The sequence below is a fragment of the Anguilla anguilla genome, chromosome 18 (assembly GCF_013347855.1).
Source record: "Anguilla anguilla isolate fAngAng1 chromosome 18, fAngAng1.pri, whole genome shotgun sequence".
Classification (NCBI taxonomy): Eukaryota; Metazoa; Chordata; class Actinopteri; order Anguilliformes; family Anguillidae; genus Anguilla; species Anguilla anguilla.
Genome location: NC_049218.1, coordinates 12656169 through 12667410, shown reverse-complemented (window position 1 = coordinate 12667410; position 11242 = coordinate 12656169). Strand labels below are relative to the sequence as shown.

General features: G+C 41.5%; 1 long non-coding RNA gene across 1 annotated transcript; it reads right to left on the bottom strand.

Moving 5' to 3' along the window:
* Positions 1-5498: 5498 nt before the first annotated feature.
* LOC118218473 lies at positions 5499-11211 on the bottom strand. The gene is made up of 3 exons (XR_004763417.1): positions 11138-11211; positions 7700-7767; positions 5499-5615 (listed from the first exon to the last, which is right to left on the bottom strand). It is a non-coding gene; the product is annotated as an uncharacterized LOC118218473 (long non-coding RNA).
* Positions 11212-11242: the final 31 nt, after the last annotated feature.

Below are 11242 nucleotides of genomic sequence, written 5' to 3'. Positions count from 1 at the left end.
ATTTATTATTCTTATTATTATTATTATTATTAGTAGTAGTAGTAGTAGTAGTAGTAGTAGAAGTATTATTATTATTATTAACAATAATAATAATAATAATAATTTTAATTTTATTTTATTTAAGATATATGATTAATATGCATTGAAATATACAATTTGGAATAAAAACAATTTCCAAATTTCAAGGCAAAACAGTCACAATATGATTTCAGGACAATCTGCTGTTATAAAAATGTGGTGATGTTGCATTTATCTCAGACTTAATAAAACTCATGCTGTATCATCGAGCAATTTGCACGGAAAGAGAAAAAAAATCCTGATCAGGCAAGAGAAGCTTTTAAATTGAAATATGGAATTATTCTGCTTTCACCACCGCACTTTCCTGAGCGGTTCATGTGGGGACACCTCTCTTACTGACTGTAGGATATGATATTTGGTAGGCTCAGGATGAGAAACTGTATGAGAGATGGACGATAGCAAGAGCCCTGGTATTGGCCTTAACACAAAGATTTTTGCATCAGTATCACGAGTATCACGTGTCCTCGAATTCCACATCAAAGGTATGTCTGAATGAACCATTAGTTATGTATCAGATTATTTATTCTCTTTGCAGTCTTCCCTTTCCTAGGTCAATCATTATTTTAAATTCTCATATCTTACATACTCAGCATTCCAAGTATACTACTTGGTATTTACAGTACCATAGAGACAAATCACTCTCAAGAGCTGCACAGCAGCATCTGACCCAGGACTTAGACCCTTACTCCTCCATGGCCAATGGGCACACTGAGACATTGAGGGTCTTTCGGCCAGAAAGGCAGAAGAACACCACCATTGGACACCCATTGTTCTACCGAACTCAGTCCATGGTGACTTAAACGATTCATACACTTGGCCTCTGCTCCAGAGGAAGAGATCAAAAGTGGTTCTTTAAAAAAAAAAAACCCTGTTTGAGCATGAGCATCACATCTGTTGTGAGGAAAGGGAGATGTTTCCTATGTTTGCTCAGTTGGCTGCTTTGTCTTCACCTATTGATTTACTGAGCAAACGTGTGCAGAATTCAATGCACCCGCAACAGCCCCAGGAAAATGAGTGGAGTACAGCTCCAGCTACAAAATACAGCAGCGCACTGGACAGTGTTAACCGTGCACTCTGAACTCTAACTCATTTAGACTTCCAGAATAATGCACGTTTGATTAAAAAAATAAGTAATTAAAAAATGGCACGATGAATAACAGCTAAACAGCAAGCCTGACATTTAAAACCATGCCTTTTATAAGAGTCCAAGCTTCATTTTTTTTTTAAATCCCAGAATTCAATACTAAATCAAAAAATTTAAAAATAACAGCAAGAATGATTAAATAACTTTCCTGGGGCTTTACTGTCAGATATAGTGCATTAATGCGTATGAAACAGCTATAAAACTGGCAGAAAATGGCAGAATCTGTGGATATAAATGCAGTCTGAAAAAAATTGGCTGTTTTTGATAGTCTCAAGAGAAGACCTAAAATGTGATTAAAGGTGAGCGGGAAATGGGAGGGAATATTGAGCTGAGAGAAAGGTCAGGGGTCAAACGCAGATGGGGATTATGGAAATGAGGGTGAAAATGGTTATATGTGGACAGTAAAATCTGCACATCTTGTTTTCCTTTGAGTAACTCCCAGAACTGACATTTTCTTTTTATTTACACTTGAAAATTTAAAGGAAGCCCAATCAATAGCTGCAAATCATACACCCCTGTTCTTGTGCCTTGTTATAAATGGAAGCAAAGATGAAACTGTATCACACCCGGTGAAACCTAAAGTGATTACATGGGAGGTGAGGTTAAACAAATAGCTCAAGGGGACCCTGAACATTTTTTATAAAAAAAGTAATCAAGTTTAATGTTCAGCTATAGTGCATCCTGCTTATAATCCTTGTTGGAGCTTGACATTAATTTAATGTATTTGGAGAAAAGTAAATATCTAATTATTGACACCAGGGAAAATTATATGATGAGTGAATTTTCTGGGGAAAAGATGGCAGGCACACTTACAGGTGAAACCACGGGTAAAGCAGAATCCAAGTTTATAAATACAAATACACGATTGCCAGTTAATTTCCTTAATATACATGACTGATATTGATATTGATTGTTATCATTGTACACATGCCAGTCTGAAATGATGTTGTTGTCCATGATGTCAGAACTGAAAGCACTGGAGCCTTTTATAAATACAGTTATTGAGCTGGTCGTTTGTTTAAAGCACACAGAATGAGGGAGTGGGGATGTCTGCAAGAAGAAGAGGCTGAGGAAGGCAGTTACTGTAAGTAAAGCAGAAGAGTTAACATCCCCCCCACCACTTATTCATGGGTGACAACACTGATATCTGCTCTGTAAGATAACGGCCGCATGGAGTCTGTAGCTGGCTTCACTTGACAGGGGGACCTACTTCAGCACTCTCTCAGATCCAGCCTCAGTGGGGACGCTCAGAACAGTCCTGGCACGGGACTCCACCGCCTGACCCCCTGAAATACGGCATTGATCGTTTTTGGAATGGAAAGATAGTTGCGATGACAGATTCACAATCCACTCTCCTCCCTCATACGTGACCACCACCAAAACTGGCCTTCGGGGCTGCAGTATTTCCTCCTTTTACAAGGTGACCTCCTCGCACTGCAGAACTGGTGGCAGTTAGCATGTACATTCTGCTGTCCATATTTGAATCTTGGCAAACTTGTGGTCACATAGGAGCTGTGTTGTAATGGGGTAACACTGTAGTTTCAGTGTCCACTGTACCTCATACATTGTCTGTGTCGTGTGGAGACCTTGCGTCTCCAAAAGGTTGAATTGCTTCAGTATATGTCCAGCTGTCAAAATTGACACTACTGTATGTAAGAATGCAAAAATTGGTGGAAGTTGCTCCAGAGAGAGAGACTGCTAAATGCCAGTGATGTAATGTGTACTGAGTGAACACCCAAGGTAAACAAACTTGAAAGTGAGGATTTATAAATCTTTGGTAGTGTATTGGGGAACACTGCTAAGTGCCTGCTTCCCTGAAGTTGAATTGCTCTTCTGGACATGAGAAGTAATCCATTGAAGCGCAGTTAATTTCCCCTAAGGGACACCCTGTGCAAAACACCCTTCACCTGAGAACTAAGGACACTTCCCAAAGTGAGCGAGAGAGATTAGCGATTGAAAGGCCATATCTCACAAGCACACAGGAAAAAGCCCTGCGCTGCCCTGTGTTAAAAACACCTTCTCCTCAGTCAGCGCAATCATTCACACAATCTTAATTACTTTTTAAAATTTATGCTTGAATTAACTTTTAACATTTGACATAAAAACGTGATTATCGTTTAAGATACATTGAGCGGTTCACAAACACCCATTACAGCTTTTATGATAACTACATAAATAAGCATATAAATAACTAGAATACATGGCCTTAAATACTTAAATACTATTTTTTAATCTCACACATTAACTCACACTCTGGCCACTTTGACCCAAATTCCGCTATTTAATTTGTCTCAGCTCAAGAAGACAAAGAGAAATGCCTATCTGTCCAGCTCAGGGCTCTAGCAGCTTGCCTTCACACTGACTGCAAGAGCAGGGGTTTGAAAGGGACTCTTATCAGGCTCTGGGAAAATAACACACACAGCATGTACATACAGTGACGCTGACAGCAACGGGCAGTCTTATGTGAACGTAGTTAGCAGCAGCAATTAGCAGTTTCCGAAAGGATGTTGCAATGTTGCCTACACATGTAAGAAAGACAAACAGTGTTTATCCAGCTTACTTTGCTTCCATTAGTTAAGAAACAGGGACAGATGATGTGACAGGCTGAGGAGGCACTTCTTTAGGTATAAAGGGCCAGATTTACTGAGCCTTTTTTGTATCTGATTCTTTCTCTCTTTGTGTGCTGTATGTTTGTGTGCCTATGTGTGTGCGCATGCGTGCACGCTTGTGTGCAAATTTCTTTGCCAGAAAAAAATTCTCGCCAGTATGTTGTCCATTTAAGCAGCTTGATATTCAGGAAAGTAATTCAGTTTAAGTGCCTGACTCAAAGATAAAAACTACAATGCCCCACCAGGAATAAAAACACCGCTTCAATGAGAGATGTGAGCACCTGCAACTTTATCATCCCCCTAAATTACCAAAATACTCTTTACTCTCTACGATCATAATGAGGGAAATGCACTGCCCAGTTTACCAGCTGCACCCCCCTCCATGCATAACAGAAAGATCGTACCCTCATTTGGCAGGGTCAAGGTTGATACAACCTCGACACTCTCTAAAATAGACACACAAACAAATTAGATGGCTACAGATTGCCGCAAATTGATTCGCATTTGGATCCCTGCCATAAGCAGCAAGAGAAGCTATCCTTCAAGTGATTATTTTTAGCACCCGCCCAGAAACTGACAGTAAAACTTTTAGAGAGGACAAATGAAATTGAGGTTAATTGCAGCAAGCAGGTAACACAGGAACTCATTTTAACCATTCTACTGGAGCTTGCCCCATATTTATAAAAGCAATGTATTGGGCATGTAAATGTAAACAAGTTAAAAAAAACGTTTTTTTCTGAGGATTACCACCCTCCTTCCCCAGCATTCCTTCATGGGCCACTGGGGATCCCTGGACCCCAGTTTTGGAACCCCAGCATTCCTTCACAAAGCATAAATGAACTTTGCTGGGGTAGAGTCAATGGTGTGACTGAACAGGATTATTTAAATGGCACAGCTTGTCCGCAAAATCACATTTTATTAAAAGGGATAATTCGGTCCACATACAGGAACTGATTTGGGAGACTGGGACCGTAGGTTATAATTCAGAGGCAAAAAGGTACATACAGTATATACCGACAATAAAACATAATACATAATAAGCTGTATATATCCTCATTATTTGCAACCATGTTTGGCTACCTTTGGACTACGACGGCTGTGCTGTGCTGTGCTGGGTGGTGCATAAACAGCCAAATGCCTCTAGACAGGAAACAGGGCCATTAATGCAGAGAGATTACCTTAAGCTTTAGGCATGACATTCAGCAAGCATACAGCCAGTGATTTACTTGACAGACACCATTATCCACAGGGCTTTCCTGTCCAGATTTTACACAAATCCTGGAACACATCATTACAGTTGGATTTTTACTGCCACTTAACAGGTTAGAGGCTGCTGGGTACTACTCCACTATTCAATAGGACAACACTGACCGCTTCACACTGCTTGCTGAATATTAATGCTCCCCTAACTGCTACTGCACACTGGTGACCTGACCCCTTCTCCTTAATGCTTCCTTGTCCACACCTGCTGCTCTGATCACTGTTCCATGCTGCTACACAAACCACGAAACATTGCTAAACACAAGTGATATGGCTACTATTCAAAACTGCTGGTCTGATAACCAGTCCACACCGCTGAGGGAAAAGTTAAAAACAGTTTTTTTCAACCAACTTATTTCTAATTTTGAATAGAAAATCACCTGTCTCGTGGTTGACACTCACCCTCCGAAGCACATGCAGGCAGCCAGTGCCTCCTCTCAGTCAGTACTTAATCAGATTCCTTGTGCTGTGCAAGTGTCGCGCTGGAGGCTTGCACATCTTTATAGCTGCTGCAGGGAGTCTGTCTGAACAGAAGAGCCATTAAAGCTTTATGGCAAAATCCTGTAGACTGACACCCTCCCCCCTTGGGTGACGCCGCAACCAATAAGGCACCACAGCACGCACCACAGTCGGCAGGCTTTCAAACTTTTATCAGGAAAAAAAATATGTTTTATAATGAATAATCAATCACCTGATGGATTATTAATCATCTGTGCCCACAGACAGTTAAATACATAAATGACAGGGCTTAATGAACAAGTATCAACATTATTTCAGCTGTCAGACCCACAGGGCGCACTACACCAATCACAACCTGTCAGTCATGAAGATCGATTTGGCCTGTCACATGACTCAGTGACTCAGTGAGTAGGCTATTCCCTAAGACCCACACTTCCTGATTCATGACTGCATCTAAGATGGGGAGATATTCTACATCCGCAGTTTTCACATCACTTAAATTAATCCGTGCTCACGTTTGTTTCTTGTTACAGAACCTCAAAAAACGGCTTTCATTATGAACCCAAAGAACAGTTTTTTTGAAAGGCATGAACCATGGCCATCACAAGCATATGATGCAAATTTAGATTTTGTTTCTCATAATGTGTCAAGGGATGACAGATTCCAATGTTACGTGAACAATTGCCTAAATTGATATAAACGGGAAATATCAAGTAAGTCTAGACACAGCTATGGTAACTAGACAAGGTACTGACATGATGGTGCTTAAGATGGCCAAGTATCTCAAATAAAGACTTCATGCTTGATCTATGGACTTCCACCAGCGGAGCATTGGATATCAGTGCTGCGTAGCTATCAGCTTCTGAACAAAGTTCAAGGCCTTACTGCAAGGTAAATCAAATTTTGTGAAATATCTTTAAAAAAATAAACTCAGACTGGGAGCGCAGACAACAAGAGAATGGGAATACAAGGGAACAAGAGTTCTTGTTGAACTCTTGTTCTTTGTAACTTCAGTGCGGGTTGAAGTTATTTTCTTTATCTGTACTGTTTAAATCACTCTCTCTTCCTATTAGCGGAATGAACAAATAACCCTGCTGCACTTATCGGTGTCCTTCTCCCTCGATGCTTCTACTTGAAGAGAAAAGGACACAAAAGAGTAAAAAGATGAAGAGAGAGAGAGAGCTAGAGGAGAAACAGAGAGAGCAGAGGCTCACTCTCTCAGTCTTGTTGGGACTCTCAATCACACTAATCCTCTTAGTTGTATGGTAATAAAATTAAAGATAAAAATGACATTGTGCAGAATGCAGAATCAATTGAATGAAACAGAAAGCTGTAACAATGTTGCATCTCAAGGATAGAATGACAGACAGAGAGGGATTTGATTCAGATAGATAGACAGTATGCGTGTATGTATGTATATACATACCTGTATGTGTTTACAGAGACACACATACAGGTATCCTTGAACAAAACACAACCTGAATTGCTCCTCTAAATATCCAGCTGTACTATGTGAATGGAAATTATGTACAAAAACACAAAGCAATGGAAGAGAATAAATAAATATGAGAGAGAGAGGGAGAGAGAGAGGAGGAGGAAGAGAGAGAGAGAGAGAGAGAGAGAGAGAGGGGGGGGGAGAGGGGACTGCCTGCATACACTGGAAGAGCACAAGGTGCAGACCACTGTAAAGGCGATGATTTTGTGTGCCGTGATTTTAACCTGCACCTTACCAAAGAAATTTCAAAAGGTAGACTGAAAAGGTGCAAGGCAGGGAGGGAGGGACAAAGACAGAGAGGGAGGGAGAGAGGGATGGGTGTGGTTTGTGGTTTGGCTTTTATTGGCATTGGCACATTCAGACTGCAGGTATACAAATAGAATACAAATGCAATTTAGAGACGTTGTCCAACCCCTTCCTTACACACACACACACACACACACACTCACAGCTCTCAGTGTAAAGGAGGAACAGGGCATTGTAAATGGTAAATGGACTGCATTTATATAGCGCTTTTATCCAAAGCGCTTTACAATTGATGCCTCTCATTCGCCAGAGCAGTTAGGGATTAGGTGTCTTGCTCAAGGACACTTCGACACGCCCAGGGCGGGGTTTGAACCGGCAACCCTCCGACTACCAGACAATCGGTCTTACCTCCTGAGCTATGTCGCCCATTGTGTGTTCCCAATGCTTCTCTTTGACAAAGGAGAGGTAAAGGACCTCTGCAGACAAATGAGAAGGGACAGGAGAGATTGTTATTCAAGTGAATCAAATTCTTCCCCTTGCTTTGCAACAGGGTCAGTGTTCCTGGCAGCTGATAGGTATTAAACAGAAACAATTTCACCTTGAATGGTGTTGAACAAATGCACTTCAAACAGGCGGGCACCAATATGTCCAGTAGTCAAATTGAAAACATCCCTGTACTGTGGTCTGGGCAGTGACAGCATAGTTAACATATCAGCTCCCCTGTCTTGTGGATAGAGTGTCAGTACCAACCCAGATATATGGGGTGCTGTGTGTGTGTGTGTGTGTGTGTGGGGGGGGGGGGGTTCAACCTTGAACATCATCAAGCCATAATACCTTACAAATGCTGCCCACAGAGTATCCACTTGGCAACCAGCATCATCATAGGATGCTATTCATCAGCTGTTTCACGCCATGCAAACTGTGCATGCCAATAACATTGCGCATATTGAGGAAAACACTGTCTTTCCTTGCCAAATGGATATCAGTAGAACACACCATTAGCAATGATTGACATTTTTTGTTGATAATGATTGTTGTTTGCCCTTTTTGGTTTCTGTTGAGGACGGGGTTTTGGTTGCTTCCTACAGGTCCGACCTGAAGGCGTATTGCATTGTAACGTGATGCTGACCGACGCCTGACATACAGTATAAACAGATGAAAGAAGAGATGGCGTCCATTTTGGGTCATCGGTCCCACCTGAGCAGCGTTTGAAAGGTATTGATCCCTGCAAGGCGGACACAGCTGTGGACCAAGCCCCAGGTAATGCCGGGCAGGATCGATCGAAGCCTGAATCATGTTTCAAGCCCATTTGGCTGTCTGTCTGACAGGAAGCGAGAGAACCGGGAGAACCCCACCGATCAATAGGCTCAAGAGCGTTTGGGGGGCGGGGTGTCACCCTCGGCTCCCCAGGATAGATTTTCTGTGAACTTCCTTTTCTTCAAAACTGCAGTGGCCCCTGAGTTTCCCCCAGTGCTCACTCCACAGCAGCCTGCTGTCCACTGCCAGCGGATCTGCCATGGGTTCAAATCCCACTTGTGAAAATTGCTGTGCAGCCCTTGAGCAAAGCACCAATCCTAAAAGACTTCAGTGGAAAATTCAACATGTAAATCAACAATGTGTACAGAATTAGTATCAGTCATCGAACCTTATAAGATTCCCGGCCAGTCAGGCAATAAAATCCTTCATGTCATGGTTAACTCAGTATGTGCATGTGCAATACACTGTTAATTATGAAAACTTCCTGCACGACAGAATCCCAGATATGATTTTTGTTGCTCTTCAGTGGTTGAGACTTAAGGTCATAACTCATGCTTTACATGACACACTCCATGTATTATTTACCTCTGCAAAAGTAAGGCTATTCTTATTTTGAGAACATAGGTTAGAAGGTAGGGAAAATGCTGATTGGGTTAGACACCTCCACAAAGCATTACCATAGTTATTGTTTTACCTTTTACATCCACAAGAATGTTGTCAATGGTCTCCTAAATTACATTTCACAAGAGCAGCCAAAGGGAGAAAATATGGTACATTCACATAGCACTAACTAACAAAAACTTCTCTATTAGCTGCAATAGAGCCACTGTTGCCAGAGGGCTCTTGGATAAGGCAAGATTCCCATTTCTCTTTCAAGATCCACCTGATAACAATTGTATATATCATAATTATTAGTCAGCAGAGTGCTGACCTATGCAGGCTGTGAACAGGCCTATGCAGGCTATGAACAGGCCAATGCCATTAATCATAAAATAGTATCATGGTAGTAGTTCACTTGCCAGTATAATGTTTCGCTCTCCACTTCATTTGAAATGGCTGCCGTTTATCGTTCAGGTTCGGTGCTGTACATTGTAGTTGAGATGAGCTTCGGTCTTTTACAGTAAATGCTTTAAGACTGTGAAATTGCAAATGCATATGAAAACAATGTATTATTATTATTATTATTATTATTTCTCCACAAAAACAATATTGAGCTAAACAATCGGTGTTTGAGGGAACCTCCTTCACTGCTTAAAGCTCTTAGCTGTATAGCATTATTGGCGCTGACTCTTGAAAATGCAGAACCTCACAAGACAGAATTAAAAGAAAGGTTGAGATTTGTCACGGAGCAGAATGAACGTTTGTGAGCTCAGCAGCCTACGGGGAGTGGGGTACACATTCCAGATGGGATATCTGTCGGAATTACCAGCAGTACGTTACGGAAGACATGAAAACTGCCAGTATAAAACAAGCACCAGGGGCCTAATTGTAGGCTGAGTCTAACGGGGGAAAAGCGAAGGGCTGAGAAAGAAATACGTGCTACTGTCAGATTTTCTGATATCGAGCAGAACTGTATTAGAGGAGAAACATCCAATATCCCTCCCTTTTCAGGGTCTTTATATGTGCCTGGATTCTGGCCGCAACTCACACCATAACAAGCGCTCACGAAGTGTTAAAAGTGTTGCCATGGGACTGAGACACATTGTCTTCCACGTGCTACTGTTTTGCTCCCAACATTAAGCTTTGGTCTAGACAGAAGAGTAATTATGTTTTGATAAATAGAGGAATTAAATTCTGTGATTCATCCTTCATGAAGAGGCAAGGACTCAGCTCACCTTTTTTTCCTCCAAATATCATGTTCATGGAAATATGGGGACAAATGCAGCACAAATGCTCTCCTGTTGAGCAGGACCGTCTTTGGCCTTTTGTTTGATGGCAACCTTCAATTACTAAATTGGACCTGTAATTATCCCAAATGAACATCAGTGAGGACTCGGGATCCAGCTGTTATAACGTGTCCAACATGATGATGTGTCTGTGGGGAATGCGTGCGATGAATGTCATATCCTCACTGACACACTTCATTTCTGGCCGGCACCATAGTGGACAAAACATTCAACGTGCGCATGTCAAAGTATGGCACGTGTGTTCTGTACACTAGATCACAGCCCGGCATATTGTTCTAACGGCAAGCGTTGTTCTCTTAACAGAGGTGCATGTCGCAAAAACCAGGAAAACTCAAAACTGAAAGGTAAAAGAGCTTCACACTTTCAGCCGTCCGTAAGAAATCTAAGGATCTAGACTGTTAGTGTTTCACTTGCGCCATCTCGAGGAACGAAGGGGCCCCTGCATACAATTAATTTAATGACAACTCGAAGGACAGCTTAAGTGTAAAACATAGTAAACCCTAACCTTATATTTCTCTTCATGAGAATTAGTTGTGTGTAAATACACCTCGAGTTTGCACGAGGCATGACCAGAAACGTTTCAGCAGAATTAACAGAAAAATAATTGTCTACACACATAAGAAAGTGAACGACTAGGATAGTGCAGCGCTCGAATAATCCGACAAAATAAAAGCTTCCTTACCAAATAGGACAAACCAGTAGACACAAATCCTATCCACAACTATTAGTAACCAAAAATAACGCTCAATAAATATGAGTTACTGTGCATGCGCGAATTACAGGAGCG